At 48.7% G+C, this 22,459-nt stretch overlaps 24 non-coding genes across 24 annotated transcripts; all 24 read right to left on the bottom strand.

The window, feature by feature from the left end:
* Window positions 1–409: 409 nt before the first annotated feature.
* Trnas-gcu (transfer RNA serine (anticodon GCU)) lies at window positions 410–491 on the bottom strand. Its single transcript has one exon. It is a non-coding gene; the product is annotated as a tRNA-Ser (tRNA).
* Window positions 492–1,335: 844 nt separating this feature from the next.
* Trnas-gcu (transfer RNA serine (anticodon GCU)) lies at window positions 1,336–1,417 on the bottom strand. The gene has a single exon. It is a non-coding gene; the product is annotated as a tRNA-Ser (tRNA).
* Window positions 1,418–2,256: 839 nt separating this feature from the next.
* On the bottom strand, window positions 2,257–2,338 carry Trnas-gcu (transfer RNA serine (anticodon GCU)). Its single transcript has one exon. It is a non-coding gene; the product is annotated as a tRNA-Ser (tRNA).
* An 839-nt stretch (window positions 2,339–3,177) lies between these two features.
* Window positions 3,178–3,259, bottom strand: Trnas-gcu (transfer RNA serine (anticodon GCU)). Its single transcript has one exon. It is a non-coding gene; the product is annotated as a tRNA-Ser (tRNA).
* An 839-nt stretch (window positions 3,260–4,098) lies between these two features.
* Window positions 4,099–4,180, bottom strand: Trnas-gcu (transfer RNA serine (anticodon GCU)). The gene has a single exon. It is a non-coding gene; the product is annotated as a tRNA-Ser (tRNA).
* Window positions 4,181–5,019: 839 nt separating this feature from the next.
* Window positions 5,020–5,101, bottom strand: Trnas-gcu (transfer RNA serine (anticodon GCU)). Its single transcript has one exon. It is a non-coding gene; the product is annotated as a tRNA-Ser (tRNA).
* An 839-nt stretch (window positions 5,102–5,940) lies between these two features.
* Window positions 5,941–6,022, bottom strand: Trnas-gcu (transfer RNA serine (anticodon GCU)). Its single transcript has one exon. It is a non-coding gene; the product is annotated as a tRNA-Ser (tRNA).
* An 839-nt stretch (window positions 6,023–6,861) lies between these two features.
* Trnas-gcu (transfer RNA serine (anticodon GCU)) lies at window positions 6,862–6,943 on the bottom strand. The gene has a single exon. It is a non-coding gene; the product is annotated as a tRNA-Ser (tRNA).
* An 839-nt stretch (window positions 6,944–7,782) lies between these two features.
* Trnas-gcu (transfer RNA serine (anticodon GCU)) lies at window positions 7,783–7,864 on the bottom strand. Its single transcript has one exon. It is a non-coding gene; the product is annotated as a tRNA-Ser (tRNA).
* An 839-nt stretch (window positions 7,865–8,703) lies between these two features.
* Window positions 8,704–8,785, bottom strand: Trnas-gcu (transfer RNA serine (anticodon GCU)). Its single transcript has one exon. It is a non-coding gene; the product is annotated as a tRNA-Ser (tRNA).
* Window positions 8,786–9,624: 839 nt separating this feature from the next.
* Trnas-gcu (transfer RNA serine (anticodon GCU)) lies at window positions 9,625–9,706 on the bottom strand. Its single transcript has one exon. It is a non-coding gene; the product is annotated as a tRNA-Ser (tRNA).
* Window positions 9,707–10,545: 839 nt separating this feature from the next.
* On the bottom strand, window positions 10,546–10,627 carry Trnas-gcu (transfer RNA serine (anticodon GCU)). Its single transcript has one exon. It is a non-coding gene; the product is annotated as a tRNA-Ser (tRNA).
* An 839-nt stretch (window positions 10,628–11,466) lies between these two features.
* Trnas-gcu (transfer RNA serine (anticodon GCU)) lies at window positions 11,467–11,548 on the bottom strand. Its single transcript has one exon. It is a non-coding gene; the product is annotated as a tRNA-Ser (tRNA).
* An 839-nt stretch (window positions 11,549–12,387) lies between these two features.
* On the bottom strand, window positions 12,388–12,469 carry Trnas-gcu (transfer RNA serine (anticodon GCU)). Its single transcript has one exon. It is a non-coding gene; the product is annotated as a tRNA-Ser (tRNA).
* An 839-nt stretch (window positions 12,470–13,308) lies between these two features.
* Trnas-gcu (transfer RNA serine (anticodon GCU)) lies at window positions 13,309–13,390 on the bottom strand. The gene has a single exon. It is a non-coding gene; the product is annotated as a tRNA-Ser (tRNA).
* An 839-nt stretch (window positions 13,391–14,229) lies between these two features.
* On the bottom strand, window positions 14,230–14,311 carry Trnas-gcu (transfer RNA serine (anticodon GCU)). Its single transcript has one exon. It is a non-coding gene; the product is annotated as a tRNA-Ser (tRNA).
* Window positions 14,312–15,155: 844 nt separating this feature from the next.
* On the bottom strand, window positions 15,156–15,237 carry Trnas-gcu (transfer RNA serine (anticodon GCU)). The gene has a single exon. It is a non-coding gene; the product is annotated as a tRNA-Ser (tRNA).
* An 839-nt stretch (window positions 15,238–16,076) lies between these two features.
* Window positions 16,077–16,158, bottom strand: Trnas-gcu (transfer RNA serine (anticodon GCU)). The gene has a single exon. It is a non-coding gene; the product is annotated as a tRNA-Ser (tRNA).
* Window positions 16,159–16,997: 839 nt separating this feature from the next.
* Trnas-gcu (transfer RNA serine (anticodon GCU)) lies at window positions 16,998–17,079 on the bottom strand. The gene has a single exon. It is a non-coding gene; the product is annotated as a tRNA-Ser (tRNA).
* Window positions 17,080–17,918: 839 nt separating this feature from the next.
* Window positions 17,919–18,000, bottom strand: Trnas-gcu (transfer RNA serine (anticodon GCU)). The gene has a single exon. It is a non-coding gene; the product is annotated as a tRNA-Ser (tRNA).
* An 839-nt stretch (window positions 18,001–18,839) lies between these two features.
* Window positions 18,840–18,921, bottom strand: Trnas-gcu (transfer RNA serine (anticodon GCU)). Its single transcript has one exon. It is a non-coding gene; the product is annotated as a tRNA-Ser (tRNA).
* An 839-nt stretch (window positions 18,922–19,760) lies between these two features.
* On the bottom strand, window positions 19,761–19,842 carry Trnas-gcu (transfer RNA serine (anticodon GCU)). The gene has a single exon. It is a non-coding gene; the product is annotated as a tRNA-Ser (tRNA).
* Window positions 19,843–20,681: 839 nt separating this feature from the next.
* On the bottom strand, window positions 20,682–20,763 carry Trnas-gcu (transfer RNA serine (anticodon GCU)). The gene has a single exon. It is a non-coding gene; the product is annotated as a tRNA-Ser (tRNA).
* An 839-nt stretch (window positions 20,764–21,602) lies between these two features.
* Trnas-gcu (transfer RNA serine (anticodon GCU)) lies at window positions 21,603–21,684 on the bottom strand. Its single transcript has one exon. It is a non-coding gene; the product is annotated as a tRNA-Ser (tRNA).
* Between the last annotated feature and the right edge of the window lie 775 nt (window positions 21,685–22,459).

Genomic DNA, 22,459 nt, shown 5'->3' on the forward strand with positions numbered 1-22,459 from the left:
AAAGTCAAGTCTCTCCAGTAGGCCCTGCCAAATCGCTTCTGTATATGGCGGCCTGACGCAAAGCAAACTGTCGAGAGGCGACAGTTGTGCTACAGATGGATTATTATAGGCTCGATACGTTAAAATGACTGCGACAGGTATGCACTTAAATATAAATAAGAACTCGTCGTTCGCAGATACCGACATACTCTTCGCTGGAGCCGAAGTTTGATTGGCTTATACATCTCGAAATGATGTTTAATTCGAAGGGCATACGCTATGGAATGTTGTGCGCTTTCATCTGGTAAGCATTTTGGTCTCGTATTTCATACACACGCTATCGGCCTCGTACACGCTTCGTTGTTACTACTGAGAGGCGTTTCGCATGGGGAAGGAGTGACCGCAAACGCGTGCTTTACGTAAAATTCTTCGACGAGGATGGGATTCGAACCCACGCGTGCAGAGCACATTGGATTAGCAGTCCAACGCCTTAACCACTCGGCCACCTCGTCTGCTGGAACTACAGCTGTGTCTTTGGCGAGCGCTTGCGGAAAGAAGACATTTGTCGATTCGAAAACGCTTTCAAAACATCGTACTGGGCCGGTGTTAACGTCTAATGCCCAGCTGCAGTGCAGCCGACCAAGCTCCCACTCGCGAGTCATTTAATGACAGCATCCGTCCACGTCGATATCCGATCGGGGCAAAATCACCGGACCACTTATTTACTGCAGGAATAAGCATTGTATCGACATGCAGTGTCGTCTAATGCACATGAGAAATGTGCTGGGCATTCTTTCCCACGACTTACTGCAACGAAACGTACAGCTCGATACGCTACACTGATATTACTTGCAAGGTTTTGACGTTCGTCCTAGCCCAAGATTGTCCTGCTGTTTGCGATGGAGCTTGGTGTTTGGGCGGCCCTTAGCGACGGATGTCTGCAAAGTCAAGTCTCTCCAGTAGGCCCTGCCAAATCGCTTCTGTATATGGCGGCCTGACGCAAAGCAAACTGTCGAGAGGCGACAGTTGTGCTACAGATGGATTATTATAGGCTCGATACGTTAAAATGACTGCGACAGGTATGCACTTAAAAAATATAAATAAGAACTCGTCGTTCGCAGATACCGACATACTCTTCGCTGGAGCCGAAGTTTGATTGGCTTATACATCTCGAAAAATGATGTTTAATTCGAAGGGCATACGCTATGGAATGTTGTGCGCTTTCATCTGGTAAACATTTTGGTCTCGTATTTCATACACACGCTATCGGCCTCGTACACGCTTCGTTGTTACTACTGAGAGGCGTTTCGCATGGGGAAGGAGTGACCGCAAACGCGTGCTTTACGTAAAATTCTTCGACGAGGATGGGATTCGAACCCACGCGTGCAGAGCACATTGGATTAGCAGTCCAACGCCTTAACCACTCGGCCACCTCGTCTGCTGGAACTACAGCTGTGTCTTTGGCGAGCGCTTGCGGAAAGAAGACATTTGTCGATTCGAAAACGCTTTCAAAACATCGTACTGGGCCGGTGTTAACGTCTAATGCCCAGCTGCAGTGCAGCCGACCAAGCTCCCACTCGCGAGTCATTTAATGACAGCATCCGTCCACGTCGATATCCGATCGGGGCAAAATCACCGGACCACTTATTTACTGCAGGAATAAGCATTGTATCGACATGCAGTGTCGTCTAATGCACATGAGAAATGTGCTGGGCATTCTTTCCCACGACTTACTGCAACGAAACGTACAGCTCGATACGCTACACTGATATTACTTGCAAGGTTTTGACGTTCGTCCTAGCCCAAGATTGTCCTGCTGTTTGCGATGGAGCTTGGTGTTTGGGCGGCCCTTAGCGACGGATGTCTGCAAAGTCAAGTCTCTCCAGTAGGCCCTGCCAAATCGCTTCTGTATATGGCGGCCTGACGCAAAGCAAACTGTCGAGAGGCGACAGTTGTGCTACAGATGGATTATTATAGGCTCGATACGTTAAAATGACTGCGACAGGTATGCACTTAAATATAAATAAGAACTCGTCGTTCGCAGATACCGACATACTCTTCGCTGGAGCCGAAGTTTGATTGGCTTATACATCTCGAAATGATGTTTAATTCGAAGGGCATACGCTATGGAATGTTGTGCGCTTTCATCTGGTAAGCATTTTGGTCTCGTATTTCATACACACGCTATCGGCCTCGTACACGCTTCGTTGTTACTACTGAGAGGCGTTTCGCATGGGGAAGGAGTGACCGCAAACGCGTGCTTTACGTAAAATTCTTCGACGAGGATGGGATTCGAACCCACGCGTGCAGAGCACATTGGATTAGCAGTCCAACGCCTTAACCACTCGGCCACCTCGTCTGCTGGAACTACAGCTCTGTCTTTGGCGAGCGCTTGCGGAAAGAAGACATTTGTCGATTCGAAAACGCTTTCAAAACATCGTACTGGGCCGGTGTTAACGTCTAATGCCCAGCTGCAGTGCAGCCGACCAAGCTCCCACTCGCGAGTCATTTAATGACAGCATCCGTCCACGTCGATATCCGATCGGGGCAAAATCACCGGACCACTTATTTACTGCAGGAATAAGCATTGTATCGACATGCAGTGTCGTCTAATGCACATGAGAAATGTGCTGGGCATTCTTTCCCACGACTTACTGCAACGAAACGTACAGCTCGATACGCTACACTGATATTACTTGCAAGGTTTTGACGTTCGTCCTAGCCCAAGATTGTCCTGCTGTTTGCGATGGAGCTTGGTGTTTGGGCGGCCCTTAGCGACGGATGTCTGCAAAGTCAAGTCTCTCCAGTAGGCCCTGCCAAATCGCTTCTGTATATGGCGGCCTGACGCAAAGCAAACTGTCGAGAGGCGACAGTTGTGCTACAGATGGATTATTATAGGCTCGATACGTTAAAATGACTGCGACAGGTATGCACTTAAATATAAATAAGAACTCGTCGTTCGCAGATACCGACATACTCTTCGCTGGAGCCGAAGTTTGATTGGCTTATACATCTCGAAATGATGTTTAATTCGAAGGGCATACGCTATGGAATGTTGTGCGCTTTCATCTGGTAAGCATTTTGGTCTCGTATTTCATACACACGCTATCGGCCTCGTACACGCTTCGTTGTTACTACTGAGAGGCGTTTCGCATGGGGAAGGAGTGACCGCAAACGCGTGCTTTACGTAAAATTCTTCGACGAGGATGGGATTCGAACCCACGCGTGCAGAGCACATTGGATTAGCAGTCCAACGCCTTAACCACTCGGCCACCTCGTCTGCTGGAACTACAGCTGTGTCTTTGGCGAGCGCTTGCGGAAAGAAGACATTTGTCGATTCGAAAACGCTTTCAAAACATCGTACTGGGCCGGTGTTAACGTCTAATGCCCAGCTGCAGTGCAGCCGACCAAGCTCCCACTCGCGAGTCATTTAATGACAGCATCCGTCCACGTCGATATCCGATCGGGGCAAAATCACCGGACCACTTATTTACTGCAGGAATAAGCATTGTATCGACATGCAGTGTCGTCTAATGCACATGAGAAATGTGCTGGGCATTCTTTCCCACGACTTACTGCAACGAAACGTACAGCTCGATACGCTACACTGATATTACTTGCAAGGTTTTGACGTTCGTCCTAGCCCAAGATTGTCCTGCTGTTTGCGATGGAGCTTGGTGTTTGGGCGGCCCTTAGCGACGGATGTCTGCAAAGTCAAGTCTCTCCAGTAGGCCCTGCCAAATCGCTTCTGTATATGGCGGCCTGACGCAAAGCAAACTGTCGAGAGGCGACAGTTGTGCTACAGATGGATTATTATAGGCTCGATACGTTAAAATGACTGCGACAGGTATGCACTTAAATATAAATAAGAACTCGTCGTTCGCAGATACCGACATACTCTTCGCTGGAGCCGAAGTTTGATTGGCTTATACATCTCGAAATGATGTTTAATTCGAAGGGCATACGCTATGGAATGTTGTGCGCTTTCATCTGGTAAGCATTTTGGTCTCGTATTTCATACACACGCTATCGGCCTCGTACACGCTTCGTTGTTACTACTGAGAGGCGTTTCGCATGGGGAAGGAGTGACCGCAAACGCGTGCTTTACGTAAAATTCTTCAACGAGGATGGGATTCGAACCCACGCGTGCAGAGCACATTGGATTAGCAGTCCAACGCCTTAACCACTCGGCCACCTCGTCTGCTGGAACTACAGCTGTGTCTTTGGCGAGCGCTTGCGGAAAGAAGACATTTGTCGATTCGAAAACGCTTTCAAAACATCGTACTGGGCCGGTGTTAACGTCTAATGCCCAGCTGCAGTGCAGCCGACCAAGCTCCCACTCGCGAGTCATTTAATGACAGCATCCGTCCACGTCGATATCCGATCGGGGCAAAATCACCGGACCACTTATTTACTGCAGGAATAAGCATTGTATCGACATGCAGTGTCGTCTAATGCACATGAGAAATGTGCTGGGCATTCTTTCCCACGACTTACTGCAACGAAACGTACAGCTCGATACGCTACACTGATATTACTTGCAAGGTTTTGACGTTCGTCCTAGCCCAAGATTGTCCTGCTGTTTGCGATGGAGCTTGGTGTTTGGGCGGCCCTTAGCGACGGATGTCTGCAAAGTCAAGTCTCTCCAGTAGGCCCTGCCAAATCGCTTCTGTATATGGCGGCCTGACGCAAAGCAAACTGTCGAGAGGCGACAGTTGTGCTACAGATGGATTATTATAGGCTCGATACGTTAAAATGACTGCGACAGGTATGCACTTAAATATAAATAAGAACTCGTCGTTCGCAGATACCGACATACTCTTCGCTGGAGCCGAAGTTTGATTGGCTTATACATCTCGAAATGATGTTTAATTCGAAGGGCATACGCTATGGAATGTTGTGCGCTTTCATCTGGTAAGCATTTTGGTCTCGTATTTCATACACACGCTATCGGCCTCGTACACGCTTCGTTGTTACTACTGAGAGGCGTTTCGCATGGGGAAGGAGTGACCGCAAACGCGTGCTTTACGTAAAATTCTTCGACGAGGATGGGATTCGAACCCACGCGTGCAGAGCACATTGGATTAGCAGTCCAACGCCTTAACCACTCGGCCACCTCGTCTGCTGGAACTACAGCTGTGTCTTTGGCGAGCGCTTGCGGAAAGAAGACATTTGTCGATTCGAAAACGCTTTCAAAACATCGTACTGGGCCGGTGTTAACGTCTAATGCCCAGCTGCAGTGCAGCCGACCAAGCTCCCACTCGCGAGTCATTTAATGACAGCATCCGTCCACGTCGATATCCGATCGGGGCAAAATCACCGGACCACTTATTTACTGCAGGAATAAGCATTGTATCGACATGCAGTGTCGTCTAATGCACATGAGAAATGTGCTGGGCATTCTTTCCCACGACTTACTGCAACGAAACGTACAGCTCGATACGCTACACTGATATTACTTGCAAGGTTTTGACGTTCGTCCTAGCCCAAGATTGTCCTGCTGTTTGCGATGGAGCTTGGTGTTTGGGCGGCCCTTAGCGACGGATGTCTGCAAAGTCAAGTCTCTCCAGTAGGCCCTGCCAAATCGCTTCTGTATATGGCGGCCTGACGCAAAGCAAACTGTCGAGAGGCGACAGTTGTGCTACAGATGGATTATTATAGGCTCGATACGTTAAAATGACTGCGACAGGTATGCACTTAAATATAAATAAGAACTCGTCGTTCGCAGATACCGACATACTCTTCGCTGGAGCCGAAGTTTGATTGGCTTATACATCTCGAAATGATGTTTAATTCGAAGGGCATACGCTATGGAATGTTGTGCGCTTTCATCTGGTAAGCATTTTGGTCTCGTATTTCATACACACGCTATCGGCCTCGTACACGCTTCGTTGTTACTACTGAGAGGCGTTTCGCATGGGGAAGGAGTGACCGCAAACGCGTGCTTTACGTAAAATTCTTCGACGAGGATGGGATTCGAACCCACGCGTGCAGAGCACATTGGATTAGCAGTCCAACGCCTTAACCACTCGGCCACCTCGTCTGCTGGAACTACAGCTGTGTCTTTGGCGAGCGCTTGCGGAAAGAAGACATTTGTCGATTCGAAAACGCTTTCAAAACATCGTACTGGGCCGGTGTTAACGTCTAATGCCCAGCTGCAGTGCAGCCGACCAAGCTCCCACTCGCGAGTCATTTAATGACAGCATCCGTCCACGTCGATATCCGATCGGGGCAAAATCACCGGACCACTTATTTACTGCAGGAATAAGCATTGTATCGACATGCAGTGTCGTCTAATGCACATGAGAAATGTGCTGGGCATTCTTTCCCACGACTTACTGCAACGAAACGTACAGCTCGATACGCTACACTGATATTACTTGCAAGGTTTTGACGTTCGTCCTAGCCCAAGATTGTCCTGCTGTTTGCGATGGAGCTTGGTGTTTGGGCGGCCCTTAGCGACGGATGTCTGCAAAGTCAAGTCTCTCCAGTAGGCCCTGCCAAATCGCTTCTGTATATGGCGGCCTGACGCAAAGCAAACTGTCGAGAGGCGACAGTTGTGCTACAGATGGATTATTATAGGCTCGATACGTTAAAATGACTGCGACAGGTATGCACTTAAATATAAATAAGAACTCGTCGTTCGCAGATACCGACATACTCTTCGCTGGAGCCGAAGTTTGATTGGCTTATACATCTCGAAATGATGTTTAATTCGAAGGGCATACGCTATGGAATGTTGTGCGCTTTCATCTGGTAAGCATTTTGGTCTCGTATTTCATACACACGCTATCGGCCTCGTACACGCTTCGTTGTTACTACTGAGAGGCGTTTCGCATGGGGAAGGAGTGACCGCAAACGCGTGCTTTACGTAAAATTCTTCGACGAGGATGGGATTCGAACCCACGCGTGCAGAGCACATTGGATTAGCAGTCCAACGCCTTAACCACTCGGCCACCTCGTCTGCTGGAACTACAGCTGTGTCTTTGGCGAGCGCTTGCGGAAAGAAGACATTTGTCGATTCGAAAACGCTTTCAAAACATCGTACTGGGCCGGTGTTAACGTCTAATGCCCAGCTGCAGTGCAGCCGACCAAGCTCCCACTCGCGAGTCATTTAATGACAGCATCCGTCCACGTCGATATCCGATCGGGGCAAAATCACCGGACCACTTATTTACTGCAGGAATAAGCATTGTATCGACATGCAGTGTCGTCTAATGCACATGAGAAATGTGCTGGGCATTCTTTCCCACGACTTACTGCAACGAAACGTACAGCTCGATACGCTACACTGATATTACTTGCAAGGTTTTGACGTTCGTCCTAGCCCAAGATTGTCCTGCTGTTTGCGATGGAGCTTGGTGTTTGGGCGGCCCTTAGCGACGGATGTCTGCAAAGTCAAGTCTCTCCAGTAGGCCCTGCCAAATCGCTTCTGTATATGGCGGCCTGACGCAAAGCAAACTGTCGAGAGGCGACAGTTGTGCTACAGATGGATTATTATAGGCTCGATACGTTAAAATGACTGCGACAGGTATGCACTTAAATATAAATAAGAACTCGTCGTTCGCAGATACCGACATACTCTTCGCTGGAGCCGAAGTTTGATTGGCTTATACATCTCGAAATGATGTTTAATTCGAAGGGCATACGCTATGGAATGTTGTGCGCTTTCATCTGGTAAGCATTTTGGTCTCGTATTTCATACACACGCTATCGGCCTCGTACACGCTTCGTTGTTACTACTGAGAGGCGTTTCGCATGGGGAAGGAGTGACCGCAAACGCGTGCTTTACGTAAAATTCTTCGACGAGGATGGGATTCGAACCCACGCGTGCAGAGCACATTGGATTAGCAGTCCAACGCCTTAACCACTCGGCCACCTCGTCTGCTGGAACTACAGCTGTGTCTTTGGCGAGCGCTTGCGGAAAGAAGACATTTGTCGATTCGAAAACGCTTTCAAAACATCGTACTGGGCCGGTGTTAACGTCTAATGCCCAGCTGCAGTGCAGCCGACCAAGCTCCCACTCGCGAGTCATTTAATGACAGCATCCGTCCACGTCGATATCCGATCGGGGCAAAATCACCGGACCACTTATTTACTGCAGGAATAAGCATTGTATCGACATGCAGTGTCGTCTAATGCACATGAGAAATGTGCTGGGCATTCTTTCCCACGACTTACTGCAACGAAACGTACAGCTCGATACGCTACACTGATATTACTTGCAAGGTTTTGACGTTCGTCCTAGCCCAAGATTGTCCTGCTGTTTGCGATGGAGCTTGGTGTTTGGGCGGCCCTTAGCGACGGATGTCTGCAAAGTCAAGTCTCTCCAGTAGGCCCTGCCAAATCGCTTCTGTATATGGCGGCCTGACGCAAAGCAAACTGTCGAGAGGCGACAGTTGTGCTACAGATGGATTATTATAGGCTCGATACGTTAAAATGACTGCGACAGGTATGCACTTAAATATAAATAAGAACTCGTCGTTCGCAGATACCGACATACTCTTCGCTGGAGCCGAAGTTTGATTGGCTTATACATCTCGAAATGATGTTTAATTCGAAGGGCATACGCTATGGAATGTTGTGCGCTTTCATCTGGTAAGAATTTTTGTCTCGTATTTCATACACACGCTATCGGCCTCGTACACGCTTCGTTGTTACTACTGAGAGGCGTTTCGCATGGGGAAGGAGTGACCGCAAACGCGTGCTTTACGTAAAATTCTTCGACGAGGATGGGATTCGAACCCACGCGTGCAGAGCACATTGGATTAGCAGTCCAACGCCTTAACCACTCGGCCACCTCGTCTGCTGGAACTACAGCTGTGTCTTTGGCGAGCGCTTGCGGAAAGAAGACATTTGTCGATTCGAAAACGCTTTCAAAACATCGTACTGGGCCGGTGTTAACGTCTAATGCCCAGCTGCAGTGCAGCCGACCAAGCTCCCACTCGCGAGTCATTTAATGACAGCATCCGTCCACGTCGATATCCGATCGGGGCAAAATCACCGGACCACTTATTTACTGCAGGAATAAGCATTGTATCGACATGCAGTGTCGTCTAATGCACATGAGAAATGTGCTGGGCATTCTTTCCCACGACTTACTGCAACGAAACGTACAGCTCGATACGCTACACTGATATTACTTGCAAGGTTTTGACGTTCGTCCTAGCCCAAGATTGTCCTGCTGTTTGCGATGGAGCTTGGTGTTTGGGCGGCCCTTAGCGACGGATGTCTGCAAAGTCAAGTCTCTCCAGTAGGCCCTGCCAAATCGCTTCTGTATATGGCGGCCTGACGCAAAGCAAACTGTCGAGAGGCGACAGTTGTGCTACAGATGGATTATTATAGGCTCGATACGTTAAAATGACTGCGACAGGTATGCACTTAAATATAAATAAGAACTCGTCGTTCGCAGATACCGACATACTCTTCGCTGGAGCCGAAGTTTGATTGGCTTATACATCTCGAAATGATGTTTAATTCGAAGGGCATACGCTATGGAATGTTGTGCGCTTTCATCTGGTAAGAATTTTTGTCTCGTATTTCATACACACGCTATCGGCCTCGTACACGCTTCGTTGTTACTACTGAGAGGCGTTTCGCATGGGGAAGGAGTGACCGCAAACGCGTGCTTTACGTAAAATTCTTCGACGAGGATGGGATTCGAACCCACGCGTGCAGAGCACATTGGATTAGCAGTCCAACGCCTTAACCACTCGGCCACCTCGTCTGCTGGAACTACAGCTGTGTCTTTGGCGAGCGCTTGCGGAAAGAAGACATTTGTCGATTCGAAAACGCTTTCAAAACATCGTACTGGGCCGGTGTTAACGTCTAATGCCCAGCTGCAGTGCAGCCGACCAAGCTCCCACTCGCGAGTCATTTAATGACAGCATCCGTCCACGTCGATATCCGATCGGGGCAAAATCACCGGACCACTTATTTACTGCAGGAATAAGCATTGTATCGACATGCAGTGTCGTCTAATGCACATGAGAAATGTGCTGGGCATTCTTTCCCACGACTTACTGCAACGAAACGTACAGCTCGATACGCTACACTGATATTACTTGCAAGGTTTTGACGTTCGTCCTAGCCCAAGATTGTCCTGCTGTTTGCGATGGAGCTTGGTGTTTGGGCGGCCCTTAGCGACGGATGTCTGCAAAGTCAAGTCTCTCCAGTAGGCCCTGCCAAATCGCTTCTGTATATGGCGGCCTGACGCAAAGCAAACTGTCGAGAGGCGACAGTTGTGCTACAGATGGATTATTATAGGCTCGATACGTTAAAATGACTGCGACAGGTATGCACTTAAATATAAATAAGAACTCGTCGTTCGCAGATACCGACATACTCTTCGCTGGAGCCGAAGTTTGATTGGCTTATACATCTCGAAATGATGTTTAATTCGAAGGGCATACGCTATGGAATGTTGTGCGCTTTCATCTGGTAAGCATTTTGGTCTCGTATTTCATACACACGCTATCGGCCTCGTACACGCTTCGTTGTTACTACTGAGAGGCGTTTCGCATGGGGAAGGAGTGACCGCAAACGCGTGCTTTACGTAAAATTCTTCGACGAGGATGGGATTCGAACCCACGCGTGCAGAGCACATTGGATTAGCAGTCCAACGCCTTAACCACTCGGCCACCTCGTCTGCTGGAACTACAGCTGTGTCTTTGGCGAGCGCTTGCGGAAAGAAGACATTTGTCGATTCGAAAACGCTTTCAAAACATCGTACTGGGCCGGTGTTAACGTCTAATGCCCAGCTGCAGTGCAGCCGACCAAGCTCCCACTCGCGAGTCATTTAATGACAGCATCCGTCCACGTCGATATCCGATCGGGGCAAAATCACCGGACCACTTATTTACTGCAGGAATAAGCATTGTATCGACATGCAGTGTCGTCTAATGCACATGAGAAATGTGCTGGGCATTCTTTCCCACGACTTACTGCAACGAAACGTACAGCTCGATACGCTACACTGATATTACTTGCAAGGTTTTGACGTTCGTCCTAGCCCAAGATTGTCCTGCTGTTTGCGATGGAGCTTGGTGTTTGGGCGGCCCTTAGCGACGGATGTCTGCAAAGTCAAGTCTCTCCAGTAGGCCCTGCCAAATCGCTTCTGTATATGGCGGCCTGACGCAAAGCAAACTGTCGAGAGGCGACAGTTGTGCTACAGATGGATTATTATAGGCTCGATACGTTAAAATGACTGCGACAGGTATGCACTTAAATATAAATAAGAACTCGTCGTTCGCAGATACCGACATACTCTTCGCTGGAGCCGAAGTTTGATTGGCTTATACATCTCGAAATGATGTTTAATTCGAAGGGCATACGCTATGGAATGTTGTGCGCTTTCATCTGGTAAGCATTTTGGTCTCGTATTTCATACACACGCTATCGGCCTCGTACACGCTTCGTTGTTACTACTGAGAGGCGTTTCGCATGGGGAAGGAGTGACCGCAAACGCGTGCTTTACGTAAAATTCTTCGACGAGGATGGGATTCGAACCCACGCGTGCAGAGCACATTGGATTAGCAGTCCAACGCCTTAACCACTCGGCCACCTCGTCTGCTGGAACTACAGCTGTGTCTTTGGCGAGCGCTTGCGGAAAGAAGACATTTGTCGATTCGAAAACGCTTTCAAAACATCGTACTGGGCCGGTGTTAACGTCTAATGCCCAGCTGCAGTGCAGCCGACCAAGCTCCCACTCGCGAGTCATTTAATGACAGCATCCGTCCACGTCGATATCCGATCGGGGCAAAATCACCGGACCACTTATTTACTGCAGGAATAAGCATTGTATCGACATGCAGTGTCGTCTAATGCACATGAGAAATGTGCTGGGCATTCTTTCCCACGACTTACTGCAACGAAACGTACAGCTCGATACGCTACACTGATATTACTTGCAAGGTTTTGACGTTCGTCCTAGCCCAAGATTGTCCTGCTGTTTGCGATGGAGCTTGGTGTTTGGGCGGCCCTTAGCGACGGATGTCTGCAAAGTCAAGTCTCTCCAGTAGGCCCTGCCAAATCGCTTCTGTATATGGCGGCCTGACGCAAAGCAAACTGTCGAGAGGCGACAGTTGTGCTACAGATGGATTATTATAGGCTCGATACGTTAAAATGACTGCGACAGGTATGCACTTAAATATAAATAAGAACTCGTCGTTCGCAGATACCGACATACTCTTCGCTGGAGCCGAAGTTTGATTGGCTTATACATCTCGAAATGATGTTTAATTCGAAGGGCATACGCTATGGAATGTTGTGCGCTTTCATCTGGTAAGAATTTTTGTCTCGTATTTCATACACACGCTATCGGCCTCGTACACGCTTCGTTGTTACTACTGAGAGGCGTTTCGCATGGGGAAGGAGTGACCGCAAACGCGTGCTTTACGTAAAATTCTTCGACGAGGATGGGATTCGAACCCACGCGTGCAGAGCACATTGGATTAGCAGTCCAACGCCTTAACCACTCGGCCACCTCGTCTGCTGGAACTACAGCTGTGTCTTTGGCGAGCGCTTGCGGAAAGAAGACATTTGTCGATTCGAAAACGCTTTCAAAACATCGTACTGGGCCGGTGTTAACGTCTAATGCCCAGCTGCAGTGCAGCCGACCAAGCTCCCACTCGCGAGTCATTTAATGACAGCATCCGTCCACGTCGATATCCGATCGGGGCAAAATCACCGGACCACTTATTTACTGCAGGAATAAGCATTGTATCGACATGCAGTGTCGTCTAATGCACATGAGAAATGTGCTGGGCATTCTTTCCCACGACTTACTGCAACGAAACGTACAGCTCGATACGCTACACTGATATTACTTGCAAGGTTTTGACGTTCGTCCTAGCCCAAGATTGTCCTGCTGTTTGCGATGGAGCTTGGTGTTTGGGCGGCCCTTAGCGACGGATGTCTGCAAAGTCAAGTCTCTCCAGTAGGCCCTGCCAAATCGCTTCTGTATATGGCGGCCTGACGCAAAGCAAACTGTCGAGAGGCGACAGTTGTGCTACAGATGGATTATTATAGGCTCGATACGTTAAAATGACTGCGACAGGTATGCACTTAAATATAAATAAGAACTCGTCGTTCGCAGATACCGACATACTCTTCGCTGGAGCCGAAGTTTGATTGGCTTATACATCTCGAAATGATGTTTAATTCGAAGGGCATACGCTATGGAATGTTGTGCGCTTTCATCTGGTAAGCATTTTGGTCTCGTATTTCATACACACGCTATCGGCCTCGTACACGCTTCGTTGTTACTACTGAGAGGCGTTTCGCATGGGGAAGGAGTGACCGCAAACGCGTGCTTTACGTAAAATTCTTCGACGAGGATGGGATTCGAACCCACGCGTGCAGAGCACATTGGATTAGCAGTCCAACGCCTTAACCACTCGGCCACCTCGTCTGCTGGAACTACAGCTGTGTCTTTGGCGAGCGCTTGCGGAAAGAAGACATTTGTCGATTCGAAAACGCTTTCAAAACATCGTACTGGGCCGGTGTTAACGTCTAATGCCCAGCTGCAGTGCAGCCGACCAAGCTCCCACTCGCGAGTCATTTAATGACAGCATCCGTCCACGTCGATATCCGATCGGGGCAAAATCACCGGACCACTTATTTACTGCAGGAATAAGCATTGTATCGACATGCAGTGTCGTCTAATGCACATGAGAAATGTGCTGGGCATTCTTTCCCACGACTTACTGCAACGAAACGTACAGCTCGATACGCTACACTGATATTACTTGCAAGGTTTTGACGTTCGTCCTAGCCCAAGATTGTCCTGCTGTTTGCGATGGAGCTTGGTGTTTGGGCGGTCCTTAGCGACGGATGTCTGCAAAGTCAAGTCTCTCCAGTAGGCCCTGCCAAATCGCTTCTGTATATGGCGGCCTGACGCAAAGCAAACTGTCGAGAGGCGACAGTTGTGCTACAGATGGATTATTATAGGCTCGATACGTTAAAATGACTGCGACAGGTATGCACTTAAATATAAATAAAAACTCGTCGTTCGCAGATACCGACATACTCTTCGCTGGAGCCGAAGTTTGATTGGCTTATACATCTCGAAATGATGTTTAATTCGAAGGGCATACGCTATGGAATGTTGTGCGCTTTCATCTGGTAAGCATTTTGGTCTCGTATTTCATACACACGCTATCGGCCTCGTACACGCTTCGTTGTTACTACTGAGAGGCGTTTCGCATGGGGAAGGAGTGACCGCAAACGCGTGCTTTACGTAAAATTCTTCGACGAGGATGGAATTCGAACCCACGCGTGCAGAGCACATTGGATTAGCAGTCCAACGCCTTAACCACTCGGCCACCTCGTCTGCTGGAACTACAGCTGTGTCTTTGGCGAGCGCTTGCGGAAAGAAGACATTTGTCGATTCGAAAACGCTTTCAAAACATCGTACTGGGCCGGTGTTAACGTCTAATGCCCAGCTGCAGTGCAGCCGACCAAGCTCCCACTCGCGAGTCATTTAATGACAGCATCCGTCCACGTCGATATCCGATCGGGGCAAAATCACCGGACCACTTATTTACTGCAGGAATAAGCATTGTATCGACATGCAGTGTCGTCTAATGCACATGAGAAATGTGCTGGGCATTCTTTCCCACGACTTACTGCAACGAAACGTACAGCTCGATACGCTACACTGATATTACTTGCAAGGTTTTGACGTTCGTCCTAGCCCAAGATTGTCCTGCTGTTTGCGATGGAGCTTGGTGTTTGGGCGGCCCTTAGCGACGGATGTCTGCAAAGTCAAGTCTCTCCAGTAGGCCCTGCCAAATCGCTTCTGTATATGGCGGCCTGACGCAAAGCAAACTGTCGAGAGGCGACAGTTGTGCTACAGATGGATTATTATAGGCTCGATACGTTAAAATGACTGCGACAGGTATGCACTTAAAAAATATAAATAAGAACTCGTCGTTCGCAGATACCGACATACTCTTCGCTGGAGCCGAAGTTTGATTGGCTTATACATCTCGAAAAATGATGTTTAATTCGAAGGGCATACGCTATGGAATGTTGTGCGCTTTCATCTGGTAAGCATTTTGGTCTCGTATTTCATACACACGCTATCGGCCTCGTACACGCTTCGTTGTTACTACTGAGAGGCGTTTCGCATGGGGAAGGAGTGACCGCAAACGCGTGCTTTACGTAAAATTCTTCGACGAGGATGGGATTCGAACCCACGCATGCAGAGCACATTGGATTAGCAGTCCAACGCCTTAACCACTCGGCCACCTCGTCTGCTGGAACTACAGCTGTGTCTTTGGCGAGCGCTTGCGGAAAGAAGACATTTGTCGATTCGAAAACGCTTTCAAAACATCGTACTGGGCCGGTGTTAACGTCTAATGCCCAGCTGCAGTGCAGCCGACCAAGCTCCCACTCACGAGTCATTTAATGACAGCATCCGTCCACGTCGATATCCGATCGGGGCAAAATCACCGGACCACTTATTTACTGCAGGAATAAGCATTGTATCGACATGCAGTGTCGTCTAATGCACATGAGAAATGTGCTGGGCATTCTTTCCCACGACTTACTGCAACGAAACGTACAGCTCGATACGCTACACTGATATTACTTGCAAGGTTTTGACGTTCGTCCTAGCCCAAGATTGTCCTGCTGTTTGCGATGGAGCTTGGTGTTTGGGCGGCCCTTAGCGACGGATGTCTGCAAAGTCAAGTCTCTCCAGTAGGCCCTGCCAAATCGCTTCTGTATATGGCGGCCTGACGCAAAGCAAACTGTCGAGAGGCGACAGTTGTGCTACAGATGGATTATTATAGGCTCGATACGTTAAAATGACTGCGACAGGTATGCACTTAAATATAAATAAGAACTCGTCGTTCGCAGATACCGACATACTCTTCGCTGGAGCCGAAGTTTGATTGGCTTATACATCTCGAAATGATGTTTAATTCGAAGGGCATACGCTATGGAATGTTGTGCGCTTTCATCTGGTAAGCATTTTGGTCTCGTATTTCATACACACGCTATCGGCCTCGTACACGCTTCGTTGTTACTACTGAGAGGCGTTTCGCATGGGGAAGGAGTGACCGCAAACGCGTGCTTTACGTAAAATTCTTCGACGAGGATGGGATTCGAACCCACGCGTGCAGAGCACATTGGATTAGCAGTCCAACGCCTTAACCACTCGGCCACCTCGTCTGCTGGAACTACAGCTGTGTCTTTGGCGAGCGCTTGCGGAAAGAAGACATTTGTCGATTCGAAAACGCTTTCAAAACATCGTACTGGGCCGGTGTTAACGTCTAATGCCCAGCTGCAGTGCAGCCGACCAAGCTCCCACTCGCGAGTCATTTAATGACAGCATCCGTCCACGTCGATATCCGATCGGGGCAAAATCACCGGACCACTTATTTACTGCAGGAATAAGCATTGTATCGACATGCAGTGTCGTCTAATGCACATGAGAAATGTGCTGGGCATTCTTTCCCACGACTTACTGCAACGAAACGTACAGCTCGATACGCTACACTGATATTACTTGCAAGGTTTTGACGTTCGTCCTAGCCCAAGATTGTCCTGCTGTTTGCGATGGAGCTTGGTGTTTGGGCGGCCCTTAGCGACGGATGTCTGCAAAGTCAAGTCTCTCCAGTAGGCCCTGCCAAATCGCTTCTGTATATGGCGGCCTGACGCAAAGCAAACTGTCGAGAGGCGACAGTTGTGCTACAGATGGATTATTATAGGCTCGATACGTTAAAATGACTGCGACAGGTATGCACTTAAATATAAATAAGAACTCGTCGTTCGCAGATACCGACATACTCTTCGCTGGAGCCGAAGTTTGATTGGCTTATACATCTCGAAATGATGTTTAATTCGAAGGGCATACGCTATGGAATGTTGTGCGCTTTCATCTGGTAAGCATTTTTGTCTCGTATTTCATACACACGCTATCGGCCTCGTACACGCTTCGTTGTTACTACTGAGAGGCGTTTCGCATGGGGAAGGAGTGACCGCAAACGCGTGCTTTACGTAAAATTCTTCGACGAGGATGGGATTCGAACCCACGCGTGCAGAGCACATTGGATTAGCAGTCCAACGCCTTAACCACTCGGCCACCTCGTCTGCTGGAACTACAGCTGTGTCTTTGGCGAGCGCTTGCGGAAAGAAGACATTTGTCGATTCGAAAACGCTTTCAAAACATCGTACTGGGCCGGTGTTAACGTCTAATGCCCAGCTGCAGTGCAGCCGACCAAGCTCCCACTCGCGAGTCATTTAATGACAGCATCCGTCCACGTCGATATCCGATCGGGGCAAAATCACCGGACCACTTATTTACTGCAGGAATAAGCATTGTATCGACATGCAGTGTCGTCTAATGCACATGAGAAATGTGCTGGGCATTCTTTCCCACGACTTACTGCAACGAAACGTACAGCTCGATACGCTACACTGATATTACTTGCAAGGTTTTGACGTTCGTCCTAGCCCAAGATTGTCCTGCTGTTTGCGATGGAGCTTGGTGTTTGGGCGGCCCTTAGCGACGGATGTCTGCAAAGTCAAGTCTCTCCAGTAGGCCCTGCCAAATCGCTTCTGTATATGGCGGCCTGACGCAAAGCAAACTGTCGAGAGGCGACAGTTGTGCTACAGATGGATTATTATAGGCTCGATACGTTAAAATGACTGCGACAGGTATGCACTTAAATATAAATAAGAACTCGTCGTTCGCAGATACCGACATACTCTTCGCTGGAGCCGAAGTTTGATTGGCTTATACATCTCGAAATGATGTTTAATTCGAAGGGCATACGCTATGGAATGTTGTGCGCTTTCATCTGGTAAGCATTTTGGTCTCGTATTTCATACACACGCTATCGGCCTCGTACACGCTTCGTTGTTACTACTGAGAGGCGTTTCGCATGGGGAAGGAGTGACCGCAAACGCGTGCTTTACGTAAAATTCTTCGACGAGGATGGGATTCGAACCCACGCGTGCAGAGCACATTGGATTAGCAGTCCAACGCCTTAACCACTCGGCCACCTCGTCTGCTGGAACTACAGCTGTGTCTTTGGCGAGCGCTTGCGGAAAGAAGACATTTGTCGATTCGAAAACGCTTTCAAAACATCGTACTGGGCCGGTGTTAACGTCTAATGCCCAGCTGCAGTGCAGCCGACCAAGCTCCCACTCGCGAGTCATTTAATGACAGCATCCGTCCACGTCGATATCCGATCGGGGCAAAATCACCGGACCACTTATTTACTGCAGGAATAAGCATTGTATCGACATGCAGTGTCGTCTAATGCACATGAGAAATGTGCTGGGCATTCTTTCCCACGACTTACTGCAACGAAACGTACAGCTCGATACGCTACACTGATATTACTTGCAAGGTTTTGACGTTCGTCCTAGCCCAAGATTGTCCTGCTGTTTGCGATGGAGCTTGGTGTTTGGGCGGCCCTTAGCGACGGATGTCTGCAAAGTCAAGTCTCTCCAGTAGGCCCTGCCAAATCGCTTCTGTATATGGCGGCCTGACGCAAAGCAAACTGTCGAGAGGCGACAGTTGTGCTACAGATGGATTATTATAGGCTCGATACGTTAAAATGACTGCGACAGGTATGCACTTAAATATAAATAAGAACTCGTCGTTCGCAGATACCGACATACTCTTCGCTGGAGCCGAAGTTTGATTGGCTTATACATCTCGAAATGATGTTTAATTCGAAGGGCATACGCTATGGAATGTTGTGCGCTTTCATCTGGTAAGCATTTTGGTCTCGTATTTCATACACACGCTATCGGCCTCGTACACGCTTCGTTGTTACTACTGAGAGGCGTTTCGCATGGGGAAGGAGTGACCGCAAACGCGTGCTTTACGTAAAATTCTTCGACGAGGATGGGATTCGAACCCACGCGTGCAGAGCACATTGGATTAGCAGTCCAACGCCTTAACCACTCGGCCACCTCGTCTGCTGGAACTACAGCTGTGTCTTTGGCGAGCGCTTGCGGAAAGAAGACATTTGTCGATTCGAAAACGCTTTCAAAACATCGTACTGGGCCGGTGTTAACGTCTAATGCCCAGCTGCAGTGCAGCCGACCAAGCTCCCACTCGCGAGTCATTTAATGACAGCATCCGTCCACGTCGATATCCGATCGGGGCAAAATCACCGGACCACTTATTTACTGCAGGAATAAGCATTGTATCGACATGCAGTGTCGTCTAATGCACATGAGAAATGTGCTGGGCATTCTTTCCCACGACTTACTGCAACGAAACGTACAGCTCGATACGCTACACTGATATTACTTGCAAGGTTTTGACGTTCGTCCTAGCCCAAGATTGTCCTGCTGTTTGCGATGGAGCTTGGTGTTTGGGCGGCCCTTAGCGACGGATGTCTGCAAAGTCAAGTCTCTCCAGTAGGCCCTGCCAAATCGCTTCTGTATATGGCGGCCTGACGCAAAGCAAACTGTCGAGAGGCGACAGTTGTGCTACAGATGGATTATTATAGGCTCGATACGTTAAAATGACTGCGACAGGTATGCACTTAAATATAAATAAGAACTCGTCGTTCGCAGATACCGACATACTCTTCGCTGGAGCCGAAGTTTGATTGGCTTATACATCTCGAAATGATGTTTAATTCGAAGGGCATACGCTATGGAATGTTGTGCGCTTTCATCTGGTAAGCATTTTTGTCTCGTATTTCATACACACGCTATCGGCCTCGTACACGCTTCGTTGTTACTACTGAGAGGCGTTTCGCATGGGGAAGGAGTGACCGCAAACGCGTGCTTTACGTAAAATTCTTCGACGAGGATGGGATTCGAACCCACGCGTGCAGAGCACATTGGATTAGCAGTCCAACGCCTTAACCACTCGGCCACCTCGTCTGCTGGAACTACAGCTGTGTCTTTGGCGAGCGCTTGCGGAAAGAAGACATTTGTCGATTCGAAAACGCTTTCAAAACATCGTACTGGGCCGGTGTTAACGTCTAATGCCCAGCTGCAGTGCAGCCGACCAAGCTCCCACTCGCGAGTCATTTAATGACAGCATCCGTCCACGTCGATATCCGATCGGGGCAAAATCACCGGACCACTTATTTACTGCAGGAATAAGCATTGTATCGACATGCAGTGTCGTCTAATGCACATGAGAAATGTGCTGGGCATTCTTTCCCACGACTTACTGCAACGAAACGTACAGCTCGATACGCTACACTGATATTACTTGCAAGGTTTTGACGTTCGTCCTAGCCCAAGATTGTCCTGCTGTTTGCGATGGAGCTTGGTGTTTGGGCGGCCCTTAGCGACGGATGTCTGCAAAGTCAAGTCTCTCCAGTAGGCCCTGCCAAATCGCTTCTGTATATGGCGGCCTGACGCAAAGCAAACTGTCGAGAGGCGACAGTTGTGCTACAGATGGATTATTATAGGCTCGATACGTTAAAATGACTGCGACAGGTATGCACTTAAATATAAATAAGAACTCGTCGTTCGCAGATACCGACATACTCTTCGCTGGAGCCGAAGTTTGATTGGCTTATACATCTCGAAATGATGTTTAATTCGAAGGGCATACGCTATGGAATGTTGTGCGCTTTCATCTGGTAAGCATTTTGGTCTCGTATTTCATACACACGCTATCGGCCTCGTACACGCTTCGTTGTTACTACTGAGAGGCGTTTCGCATGGGGAAGGAGTGACCGCAAACGCGTGCTTTACGTAAAATTCTTCGACGAGGATGGGATTCGAACCCACGCGTGCAGAGCACATTGGATTAGCAGTCCAACGCCTTAACCACTCGGCCACCTCGTCTGCTGGAACTACAGCTGTGTCTTTGGCGAGCGCTTGCGGAAAGAAGACATTTGTCGATTCGAAAACGCTTTCAAAACATCGTACTGGGCCGGTGTTAACGTCTAATGCCCAGCTGCAGTGCAGCCGACCAAGCTCCCACTCGCGAGTCATTTAATGACAGCATCCGTCCACGTCGATATCCGATCGGGGCAAAATCACCGGACCACTTATTTACTGCAGGAATAAGCATTGTATCGACATGCAGTGTCGTCTAATGCACATGAGAAATGTGCTGGGCATTCTTTCCCACGACTTACTGCAACGAAACGTACAGCTCGATACGCTACACTGATATTACTTGCAAGGTTTTGACGTTCGTCCTAGCCCAAGATTGTCCTGCTGTTTGCGATGGAGCTTGGTGTTTGGGCGGCCCTTAGCGACGGATGTCTGCAAAGTCAAGTCTCTCCAGTAGGCCCTGCCAAATCGCTTCTGTATATGGCGGCCTGACGCAAAGCAAACTGTCGAGAGGCGACAGTTGTGCTACAGATGGATTATTATAGGCTCGATACGTTAAAATGACTGCGACAGGTATGCACTTAAATATAAATAAGAACTCGTCGTTCGCAGATACCGACATACTCTTCGCTGGAGCCGAAGTTTGATTGGCTTATACATCTCGAAATGATGTTTAATTCGAAGGGCATACGCTATGGAATGTTGTGCGCTTTCATCTGGTAAGCATTTTGGTCTCGTATTTCATACACACGCTATCGGCCTCGTACACGCTTCGTTGTTACTACTGAGAGGCGTTTCGCATGGGGAAGGAGTGACCGCAAACGCGTGCTTTACGTAAAATTCTTCGACGAGGATGGGATTCGAACCCACGCGTGCAGAGCACATTGGATTAGCAGTCCAACGCCTTAACCACTCGGCCACCTCGTCTGCTGGAACTACAGCTGTGTCTTTGGCGAGCGCTTGCGGAAAGAAGACATTTGTCGATTCGAAAACGCTTTCAAAACATCGTACTGGGCCGGTGTTAACGTCTAATGCCCAGCTGCAGTGCAGCCGACCAAGCTCCCACTCGCGAGTCATTTAATGACAGCATCCGTCCACGTCGATATCCGATCGGGGCAAAATCACCGGACCACTTATTTACTGCAGGAATAAGCATTGTATCGACATGCAGTGTCGTCTAATGCACATGAGAAATGTGCTGGGCATTCTTTCCCACGACTTACTGCAACGAAACGTACAGCTCGATACGCTACACTGATATTACTTGCAAGGTTTTGACGTTCGTCCTAGCCCAAGATTGTCCTGCTGTTTGCGATGGAGCTTGGTGTTTGGGCGGCCCTTAGCGACGGATGTCTGCAAAGTCAAGTCTCTCCAGTAGGCCCTGCCAAATCGCTTCTGTATATGGCGGCCTGACGCAAAGCAAACTGTCGAGAGGCGACAGTTGTGCTACAGATGGATTATTATAGGCTCGATACGTTAAAATGACTGCGACAGGTATGCACTTAAATATAAATAAGAACTCGTCGTTCGCAGATACCGACATACTCTTCGCTGGAGCCGAAGTTTGATTGGCTTATACATCTCGAAATGATGTTTAATTCGAAGGGCATACGCTATGGAATGTTGTGCGCTTTCATCTGGTAAGCATTTTGGTCTCGTATTTCATACACACGCTATCGGCCTCGTACACGCTTCGTTGTTA

Source organism: Schistocerca gregaria, chromosome 2 (genome assembly GCF_023897955.1).
Source record: "Schistocerca gregaria isolate iqSchGreg1 chromosome 2, iqSchGreg1.2, whole genome shotgun sequence".
In the NCBI taxonomy this organism is placed as follows: domain Eukaryota; kingdom Metazoa; phylum Arthropoda; class Insecta; order Orthoptera; family Acrididae; genus Schistocerca; species Schistocerca gregaria.